The following is a 12,011-nucleotide window of genomic DNA, read 5'->3' on the forward strand; positions in this document are numbered from 1 at the left end:
CCTACAAAGATAGAGAACTTCAGACCAATTTCCCTTATGAATATTGATGAAAAATACTCAATAAAATTCTCACTAACTGAATCCAAGAACACATCAAAATGATCAGCCATCATGATCAAGTAGGCTTCATTCCAGGGATGCAGGGATGGTTTAATATATGGAAATCCATCAACGTAATCCACTATATAAACAAAGTCAAAGACAAAAAAAACACATGATCATCTTGTTAGATGCTGAAAAAGCATTTGACAATATACAACACCCCTTCATGATAAAAGTCATAGAAAGATCAGGAATTCAAGGCCAATACCTAAACATAATAAAAGCAACATACACCAAACCAGTCACCAACATCAAACTAACTAGAGAGAAACATGAAGCAATCCCACTAAAATCAAGGACTAGACAAGGCTGTCTAATTTCTCCCTACCTACTCAACATTGTACTTGAAGTCCTAGCCAGAGAATTTAGAAAACAAAAGAGTACAAGGGGATACAAATTGGAAAGGAAGAAGTCAAAATATCACTATTTGCAGATGATATGATAGTATATATCAGTGATCCTAAAAATTCCACCAGAGAACTCCTAAACCTGATAAACAGCTTCAGTGAAGTAGCTGGATATAAAATTAACTCAAACAAATCAATGGCCTTTCTCTACACAAAGGATAAACTGGCTGAGAAAGAAATTAGGGAAACAACACCCTTCACAATAGTCACAAATTATATAAAATACTTTGGTGTGACTCTAACTAAGGAAGTGAAAGATCTGTATGACAAGAACTTCAAGTCTCTGAAGAAAGAAATTAAAGAAGATCTCAGAAGATGGAAAGATCTCCCATGCTCATGGATTGGCAGGATCAACATTGTAAAAATGGCTATCTTGCCAAAAGCAATCTACAGATTCAATGCAATCCCCATCAAAATTCCAACTCAATTCTTCAACGAATTAGAAGGAGCAATTTGCAAATTTATCTGGAATAATAAAAAACCTAGGATAGCAAAAACTCTTCTCAAGGATAAAAGAACCTCTGGTGGAATCACCATGCCTGACCTAAAGCTTTACTACAGAGCAATTGTGGTAAAAACTGCATGGTACTGGTATAGAGACAGACAAGTAGACCAATGGAATAGAATTGAAGACTGAGAAATGAACCTACACACCTATGACCACTTCATCTTTGACAAGGGAGCTAAAACCATCTATTGGGGGAAAAAAAACCTTTTTCAACAAATGGTTCTTGCACAACTGGCCGTTATGGATAAAAAATGAGAACTGATCCATTCTTATCTCCTTGTACTAAGGTCATGTCTACATGGCTCAAGGAACTCCACAGAAAACCAGAGACAGTGAAACTTATAGAGGAGAAAGTGGGGTAAATCCTCGAAGATATGCAGTGGGTAAAAATTCCAAAACAGAACAGCAATGTCTTTTGCTGTAAGATGGAGAATTGACAAATGGGTCCTCATAAAATTGCAATGCTTCTGTAAGGCAAAAGACACTGTCTATAAGACAAAAAGGCCACCAACAAATTGGGAAAGAATGTTTACACATCCTAAATCAGATAAGCGACTATATATATCCAATATATATATAAACAATTCAAGAAGATGGACTCCAGAAAATCATATAACCCTATTAAAAAGTGGAGTAAAGAGCTAAAGAAAGAATTCTCACCTGAGTAATACTGAAGGGTTGAGAAGCACCTGAAAAAATTTTGTTCAACATTCTTAATCATCAGGGAAATGCAAATCAAAACAACCCTGAGATTCCATTTCACACCAGTCAGAATCGCTAAGATCAAAAATTCTGGTGACAGCAGATGCTAGCAAGGATGTGGAGAAAGAGGGATACTCCTCCATTGTTGGTGAGATTGCAAACTGGTACAACCACTCTGGAAATCAGTCTGGCAGGTCCTCAGAAAATTGGACATGGTACTACCGGAAGATTCAGGAATTTCCCTTCTGAGTATATATCCAGATGATGTACCAACTGGTAGTAAGGACACATGACCCACTATGTTCATAGCAGCCCTATTTATAATAGCCAGAAGCAGGAAAGATCCCAGATGTCCCTCAACAGAAGAATGGATACAGAAAATGTGGTACATTTACACAATGGGGTACTACTCAGCAATTAAAAACAATGAATTCAAAAAATTCTTAGGCAAATGGATGGATCTGGAGGATATCATCCTGAGTGAGGTAATCCAATCACAAAATAACACCCATGGTATACACTCACTGAAGAGCAGGTATGAGCCCTGAATTTAAAATATTCAAGATACAATTTCAAACAACATGAAACTCAAGAAGAAGGAACAAATTGTGGATACTTCGTTCACTCCTAGAATGGGGAACAAAATACCCATGGAAGGATTTACATAGACAAAGTTCGGAGCTAAGATGGAAGGAAAGACCATCTAGAGACTGCCCTACCCAAGGATCCATCCCATATACAACCACCAAACTCAGACACTGTTGCATATGCCAGAAAGATTTTGCTGACAGGACCTTGATATAGCTCTCTCCTGTGAGTCTATGCCAATGCCTGGCAAGTACAGAAGAGGATGCTCACAGTCATCTATTGGATGGAACACAGGGCACCTAATGAAGGAGCTAGAGAAAGTACCCAAGGAGCTAAAGGTGTCTAGAACCCTATAAGAGGAACAACTATATGAACTAACCAGTACCAATTAGAGCTATGTCTCAGGTTGCATATATAGCAGAGGATGGCCTAGTTGGCCATCAGTGGAGGAGAGGCCCTTGGTATTGCGAAGATCATATGCCCCAGTACAGGGGAATGCCAGGGCCAGTATGTGGGAGTTGGGGAGCAGGGCGGGGGGATGTTATAGGAGGCTTAGTGGATAGCATTTGAAATGTTATTGAAGAAAATATTTAATAAAAAATTTCCAAAAAGGAAAACACAACAATAAAAAAATGCAAAATACAAAAAGATCCTAACTCAAAACATCTAGGAAATTCAGGACATAGTGAAAAGACCAAACCCAAGGATAATAGGTATAGATGAGAAAGAAGATTTTTCAAGTTAAAGTGCCAGTAAATATCTTCAACAAAATGATAGAAGAAAACTTCCATACCTAAAAAAGTAGATGCCAGTGAAGAAGCCTACAGAAGCCTAAACCACTCCAACTAGACTGTACCAGAAAAGAATTACCTCCTGACACATAATAATAAGAACAACAAATGCAGTAAATAAAGATAGAATTTTAAAAGCAGTAAGGGAAAAAGGTAAAGTATCATATAAAGGCATACCTCTTGCGCGCGCCCAACTGGCCAGGAAGAACGATGCTGCTACAGGATCCTTCTGCACACGTTTATTCAGTCCTGTTTCTTCTTGTTTATATCTCCCTTGTTTATATCTCCCTTGTTTATATCTCCCTTGTTTATATCTGCCCCCGAACCCTGGGCCTCTCACTCTTGTATACTCAGTTCCCATCCACGCACAGCAGGCCACACCACCTTACCAGGCACACAGCTTCAGCTAATCAGGGCAGCAGGGGCATATCTCCATCAAAATGGATTCACCAGTATCCTGGTACACCTGTGCAGCTCTCAAGATGTTTGTGGCTTATATGAGGAAGTCAGGTGCAAATCATACGACTTAGCTGCAGTCCCTGGCGTCTTCTTGGGACTGCTGCCACACCTGCTCCTCACACAGACCTAGTAAAATTACACGAAACTTCTCACCAGAGACAATGAAAGCCAGAAGATCCTGGACAGACTTTTAAAAATTTGTTTATTAGGTATTTTATTCATTTACATTTTCAATGCTATCCCAAAAGTACCCTATATCCTCCCCCCTCACTCCCCTGCCCACCCACTCCCACTTCTTGGCCCTGGTGTTCCCCTGTACTGAGGCATATAAAGTTTGCAAGACCAATGGGCCCCTCTTTCCAATGATGGCAGACTAGGCCATCTTCTGCTACATATGCAGCTAGAGACATGAGCTCCAGGGGTTATTGGTTAGTTCATATTGTTGTTCCACCTATAGGGTTGCAGCCCCCTTTAGCTCCTTGGGTACTTTCTCTAGCTCCTCCATTAAGGGCCCTGTGATCCATTCAATAGCTGATTGAGAATCCACTTCTGTGTCTCCTAGGCTCCAGCATAGCCTCACAAGAGACAGCTATATATGGGTTCTTTCAGCAAACTGTTGCTGGAGTATGCAATGGTGTCAGCGTTTGGAGGCCGATTATGGGATGGATCCCCGGGTATGGCAGTCTCTAGATGGTCCATCCTTTCATCTCAGTTCCAAACTTTGTCTCCGTAACTCCTTCCATGGGTGTTTTCATCCCAATTCTAAGAAGGGGCAAATTGTTCACACTTTGGTCTTCGTTCTTCTTGAGTTTCATGTGTTTTGCAAATTGTATCTTGTATCTTGTGTATTCTAAGTTTCTAGCTAATATCCACTTATCAGTGAGTACATATCATGTGAGTTCTTTTGTGATTGGGTTACCTCACTCAGGATGATGCCCTCCAGGTCTATCCATTTGGCTAGGAATTTCATAAATTCATTCTTTTTAATAGCTGAATAGTACTCCATTGTGTAAATATACCACATTTTATGTATCCATTCCTCTGTTGAGGGACACCTGGATTTATTCCAGCTTTTGGCTATTATAAATAAGGCTGTTATGAACATAGTGGAGCATGTGTCTTTCTTACCATTTGGAACACCTTCTGAATATATGCCTATGAGAGGTATTGCGGTATCCTCTGGTAGTACTATGTCCACTTTTCTGAGGAACTGCCAGACTGATTTCTAGAGAGGTTGTACAAGCTTGCAATCCACCAACAATGGAGGAGTGTTCTTCTTTCTCCATATCCTAGCCTGTGAATTTTTGATAATAGCCATTCTGACTACTGTGAGGTGGGATCTCAGGGTTGTTTTGATTTGCATTTCCCTGATGATTAAGGATGCTGAACATTTTTTTCAGGTGTTTCTCAGCCTTTTGGTATTCCTCATGTGAGAATTCTTTGTTTAGCTCTGAGCCCCATTTTTTAATGGGGTTATTTGATTTTCTAGAGTCCACCTTCTTGAATTCTTTATATATATATATTGGATATTAGTCCCATATCTGATTTAGGATGGTAAAGATCCTTTCCCAATCTGTTGGTGGCCTTTTTGTCTTATTGACAGTGTGTTTTGCCTTACAGAATCTTCGCAATTTTATGAGGTCCCACTTGTCGATTTTTCCATCTTACAGCACAAGCCATTGGTGTTCTATTCAGGAATTTTTCCCTGTGTCTATATCTTTGAGGCTTTTCCCCACTTTCTTCTCTATAAGTTTCACTGTCTCTGGTTTTATGTGGAGTTTCTTAATCCACTTAGATTTGACCTTAGTACAAGGAGATAGGAATGGTCAATTAGCATTCTTCTAGATGATAACCGCCAGTTGTTCCATCACCATTTGTTGAAAATGCTGTCCTTTTTCCACTGAATGGTTTTAGCTCCCTTGTCAAAGATCAAGTGAACTTAGGTATGTGGGTTCATTTCTGGGTCTTCAATTCTTTTCCATTTGTCTATCTGTCTATTGCTGTACCAGTATCATGTAATTTTTAATCACAATTTCTTTGTAGTACTGCTTTAGGTCATGCATGGTGATTCCGCCAGATATTTTTTTATCATTGAGAAGAGTCTATGGTATCCTAGGATTTTTGTTATTCCAGATGAGTTTGAAAGTTGCCCTTTCTAATTTGTTGAAGAACTGTGTTGGAATTTTGATGGGGATTCCATTGAATCTGTAGATTGCTTTTGGCAAGATAGCCATTTTTACTATATTGATCCTGCCAATCCATGTACATAGGAGATCTTTTCATCTTCTGAGATCTTCTTTGATTTCTTTCTTCAGAGACTTGAAGTTCTTATCATACAGATCTTCCACTTTCTTATTTGGAGTCACACCAAGGTATTTTAAATTTTTTGTGACTATTGTGAAGGGTTTTGCTTCCCTAATTCATTTCTCAGCCTTTTTATCCTTTGGGTAGAGAAAGGCCATTGATTTGTTGAGTTAATTTTATATCCAGCTACTTCACTGAAGCTGTTTATTAGGTTTAGGATTTTTCTGGTGGAATTTTTAGGATCACTTATATACACTATCATATCATCTGCAAATAGTGGTATTTTGACTTCTTCCTTTCCAATTTGTATCTCCTTGACATCCTTTTATTTTCTAATTGCTCTGGCTAGAACTTGGAGTAGTATATTGAATAGGTAGGGAGAAAGTGGGCAGCCTTGTCTTGTCCCTAATTATAGTGGGATTGCTTCCAACTTCTCTCCATTTATTTTGATGTTGGCTACTGGTTCGCTGTATATTGCTTATATTATGTTTAGGCATGGGTCTTGAATTCCTCATCTTTTCATGAGTTTTATCATGAACGGGTGTTTGATTTTGTCAAGTGATTTCTCAGCATCTATGGAGATGATCATATCATTTTTGCCTTTGACTTTGTTTATATAGTGCATTGCTTTGGTTGATTTCCGTATTTTCAACCGTCCCTGCATCCCTTGAACGAAGCCTACTTGATCATGATGGACGATCCTTTTGATGTATTCTTGGATTCAGTTAATGAGAATTTTATTGAGTATTTTTGCATCGATATTCATAAGGAAAATTTGTCTGAAGTTCTCTATCTTTGTTAGGTCTTTCTGTTGTTTAGGTATCAGAGTAGTTGTGGCTTCATAGAATTAATTGGGTAGAGTACCTTTTGTTTCTACTTTGTGGAATAATTTGAGAAGAATTGAAAATAGGTCATCTTTGAAGGTCTGGTAGAACTCTGCACTAAACCTATCTGGTCCTGGGCTTTTTTTTTGGTTGAGAGACTATTAATGACTGCTTACATTTCTTTAGGGGATATAGGACTGTTTAGGTCATAAATCTGATCCTGTTTTAACTTTTGTAACTCATATCTGTCTAGAAAGTTGTCCATTTCATCCCGGTTTTCCAGTTTTATTGAGTATAGTCTTTTGTAGTAGGATCTAATGGTGTTTTGGATTTCTTCAGGTTCTGTTGTTATGTCTCCCTTTTCATTTCTGATTTTGTTAATTAGGATGATGTCCCTGTGTTCTCTAATGAGTCTGGTTAAGGGTTTATCTATCTTTTTGATTTTCTCAAAGATATAGCTCTGGGTTTGGTTGATTCTTTGAATAGTTCTTTTTGTTTCCACTTGGTTGATTTCACCCCTGAGTTTGATTATTTCCTGAAGTCTGCTACTCTTGGGTGAATTTGCTTCCTTTTGTTCTATAGTTTTTAGAAGTGTTGTCTAGCTGCTAATGTATGATGTCTCTATTTTTTTTTTTTTTTTTTTTTTTTTTTTAGTCATTCAGAGCTATGAATTTTTCTCTTTGGACTACTTTCTTTGTGTCCTATAAATTTGGGTATGTTGTGGCTTCATTTTCATTAAACTCTGAAACATCTTTAATTTCTTTCTTTATTTCTTCCTTGATCAAGGTATCACTGAGGAGAATGTTGTTCAGCTTCCAAGTGAATGTTGGCTTTGTATTATTTATGTTGTTATTGAAGATCAGCCTTAATCTGTTGTGAACTGACAGGATACATGGGACAATGTCAATATTTTTGTATCTGTTGAGGCCTGTTTTGTTTCCAATTATATGGTCAATTTTGGAGGAGGTACAATGTGGTTCTGAAAAGTAGGCATATTCTTTTGATTTAGGATAAAATGTTTTGTAGATATCTGTTAAATTCATTTGTTTCATAACTTCTTTTAGATTCACTGTGTCTCTGTTTCATTTTTGTACATTGATGAGAGTGGGGTTTTGAAGTCTTCCACTATTATAGTGTGAGGTACAATGTGTGCTTTGAGCTTTACTAAAGCTTCTTTAATGAATGTGGCTGCCCTTGCAATTGGAGCTACGATATTCAGAATTGAGAGTTCATCTTGGAAGATTTTACCTTTGATGAGTATGAAGATCCCCCCTCATCTTTTTTTTTTTTAATAACATTGGGTTGGAAGTCGATTTTTTTCAATATTAGAATAGCTACTCCAGCTTGTTTCTTCAGAAAATTTGCTTGGAAAATTTTTTTCCAGTCTTTCACTCTGAGGTAGTGTCTGTCTTTTTCCCTGAGGTGGGTTTTCTGTAAGCAGCAAAATGTTGGGTCCTGTTTGTGTAGCCAGTCTGTTATTCTATTTCTTTTTATTAGGGAATTGAGTCCAGTTATATTAAGAGATATTAATGAAAAGTAATTTTTGCTTCCTGTTATTTTTGTTGTTAAAGTTGGGGTTCTGTTCTTGTGGCTGTCTTCTTTTAGGTTTGTTGAAGGATTATATCCTTGCTTTTTCTAGGGCATAATTTCTGTCCTTGTATTGGTTTTTTTTGTGTTATTATCCTTTGAAGGACTGGATTTGTTGAAAGATATTTTGTGAATTTGGTTTTTTCATGGAATACTTTGGTTTCTCCATTTAGGTTAATTGAGAGTTTAGCTGTGTACATATCCTGGGCTGGCATTTGTGTTTCTTAGGGTCTGTATAACACCTGTCCAGGATAGTCTGTCTTTCATAATCTCTGGTGACAAGTCAGGTGTAATTCTAAGGTCTGCCTTTGTATGTTACTTGATGCTCTTCCCTTACTGCTTTTAATATTCTGTCTTTATTAAGTGCATTTGTTGTTCTGATTTGTATGTGTCAGGAGGAATTCCTTTTCTGGTCCAGTCCATTTGGAGTTCTGTCAGCTTCTTTTATGTTTATGGGCATCTCTTTCTTTAGCTTAGGGAAGTTCTCTTCTGTAATTTTGTTGAAGATATTTACTAGACCTTTAAGTCGAAAAATTTTCGTTCTCATCTATACCTATTAATATTAGATTTGGTCTTCTCATTGTGTCCTGGATTTCCTGGATGTTTTGAGTTAGGATCTTTTTGCATTTTGCATTTTCTTTGATTGTTGTGTGCATGTTCCCTATGGATACTTCTGTACCTGAGATTCTCTCTTCCATCTCTTGTATTCTGTTGCGGATGCTTGCGTCTATGGTTCCTGATTTCTTTCCAAGGATTTCCATCTCCAGAGTTGTCTCTCTTCGTGATTTCTTTATTGTTTCTACTTCTATTTTAGATCCTGAATGATTTTGTTCAATTCTATTACCAGTTTGGTAGTGTTTTTCTGTACCTCTCTACGGATTTTTTGTGCTTTCTCTTTAAGGGCTTCTACCTGCTTACCTGTGTTTTCCTGTATTTCTTCCTTAAATCCTCCATCATCTTCATCATGAGAAGTGACTTTAGAACCATGTCTGGCTTTTATGGTGTGATTGTGTATCCAGGACTTGCTATGGTGGGAGAGTTTGGTTCTGACAATGCCAAGTAACCTTGGTTTCTGTTTCTTCTGTTCTTATGCCTGCCTCCTGCCACCTGATTATCTCAAGTGCTTGCTGCCCTCAATATATGTGATTGTAGCCTGTCCTTCCTATAATTCCAGCTGATTCAGGACTCCTCAGAGTCTAGCTTTCTTTGTGATCCTTTGTTTGTGGACTCCTGTGAACCTGAGATTCTGGGTGTGTGAGAGTTCTTGTCAGTTAAGCTTCCTCTGAGACCTGGAAATCCTTGTGTGATCAAGCTCCTGTTATCCTAGGATCCTTTTATCCTAAGATCCTGGGTGTGTTACAGTGCCTGAAAGTGGTGTCTTGTTTGAGGACAGTGGAACAGTCTGTTCAAAACCAAGGCAAACCAGTACTGTTCAGAAGGAACCAGAGTCTGTGGTCAGGCAGGACTCCAGTGTCCTTGTTCCTGCTGTCACAGGCCCATCACAATTCGTTAGGAACAGATGTGTTCCAGTGATCCTAAGAGTATGTGGAGCATCCTCTGGGGACCGTGGGGGTGTCCACCCATTCGGCACCCAAGGTGACTCGGTGCTGATGCTGACCAGAAGGGCACTGTTTGTTATCTTCACTGTCATGAACTGGTTTGTTGGTATCCTGAAAATGAAGATTGGAATCTCTGTTCAGAAGAACTACTTCTAAACACATCTATGGCCCCTTTTTCTATTTACCATATTTTTTGCCATGCCTTTGGATGGTGGCATAAAAGGAGGGTGGACATGTTTGAGAACACTTATTAATGTGAGTTTTAAAGAATCCAAGCTGATCCATATCCCGAGGATGCCCAACAGAGTCTGGCCACAGAAGGACTATCAAGACTTCAACTACTCTCAATATCTGCTACAACAGGAACATCCAGGAACAAATCGATGGCTAAAGACCAGTGGAACAACACAATCAATAAAATTCAGGACAATTTGACACTTTCAGAGCACAGCTATCCTACTACAGCAAGGTCTTTATATTCAAATAAAAAGGAAGTGCATGAAAATGACCTTAAACCCAATGTTATAAGGATGACCGAGGCTTTTAAAAAGAAAATGAATAAATCTCTCAAAGAAATAAAGGAAATTACAATTAAACAGGTAAAGAAAGTCAATAAAACTGTTCTAGATATAATATTTACAATTGAAGGTGTAAAGAAAACACAAACTAAATGAATACTGGAAGTGAAAAACCTAGGAAAGAGAACATAACAAATACAAGCATCACCCACAGGATACAAGATATAGAAGAGAGAATCTCATATGTAGAAGACATGATAGCAGTAATTGATTGATATATCAATCAAAGAAAGCAATAAATCTAAAAAAAAATTTCTGATGCAAAACATCCAAAAATCTGGAACACCATGAAAGACCTAACTTAATAACAGGAATAGAAGAAAGGGAAGACTTCTAGCTCCATTGCCAATAAAATATTTTCAACAAAACTATTGAAGAAAACCTAAAGAAAGAGATGCTTATAAACATAAAAGAACCTTACAGAACAAAAATTACATTGGACCAGAAAATAATATTCTCCTGCCACATAATAATCGAAACAGTAAATCTCCAGAAAAAAGAATGAATATTAAAAGCTTCAAGGAAAAAGGCTAGGTAACATACAAAGGCAAAAGTATCCTATCAGTATTAAATCCTACTTCTCAACAGAAACTCTAAAATCTCGAAGGGCTTGGACAGATGTCTTATAGCCTATAAAAAGCAAAGAAGGCAACACAGACTATTATAGCTCTCAAAATTTCAATCACCATACATGAAGAAAGCAAGACATTGAAAGACAAAACCAAATTAAATTCTAACCACAAATTCAGCCCTATTGAAAATATTAGAAGGAAACCTCCAGCCCAAGGTGGATAACTACTGTCAAGAAAACACAGCTAATACATAATTCTATAGCAGCAAAAACAAAACAAGGGAAACACACACACACACATACACTAATACAACCAACATAAATAATAATACAACTAAAAATCACTGGTCATAAGCCGGCGTGGTGGTGCATGCCTTTAATCCCAGCACTCGGGAGACAGAGGCAGGCAGATTTCTGAGTTCGAGGCCAGCCTGGTCTACAAAGTGAGTTCCAGGATAGCCAGGGCTATACAGAGAAGCCCTGTCTTAAAAAACCAAAAAAAAAAAAATATCACTGGTCATTAAAATCTCTCAACACTAAGGAAACCAGTTCCCCATTAAAAGGACACAGCGTTACATAACAAATGGGAAAACAGGATCCATCATTAGGCTACATACAAAAAAAAAAAAAAAACAGATTTCAGCAATAAAAATACATATTACCTCAAAGTAAAGGGTTGCCAAATACAGCTAAGAAAAAAGCTGTAGTGGTCATTCTAATATTAAATAATATAGCCACTCAATGAAAATTAATCAAAAAAGATGGGGAAGGACACTTCAAACTCATCAAAGGAAATGTCTACCAATATGACACCTCAATTCTGAACATCTATATCCAAAATGCAGGGGCACCCACATTTGTAAAAGAAACATTGCTAGACATAAATCACACAAGGAAACACACACATTAATAGTGGGAGACTTCAATATATACTCTCACTAGTTAACAGATCATTCAGACAAAAACCATCAGAGAAATAATAGAAGTACCAGATATAACTATAAAACATTTCATGCAAACACAAAATAATA

Source organism: Mus musculus, chromosome 6 (genome assembly GCF_000001635.26).
Source record: "Mus musculus strain C57BL/6J chromosome 6, GRCm38.p6 C57BL/6J".
NCBI classification, from domain to species: Eukaryota; Metazoa; Chordata; class Mammalia; order Rodentia; family Muridae; genus Mus; species Mus musculus.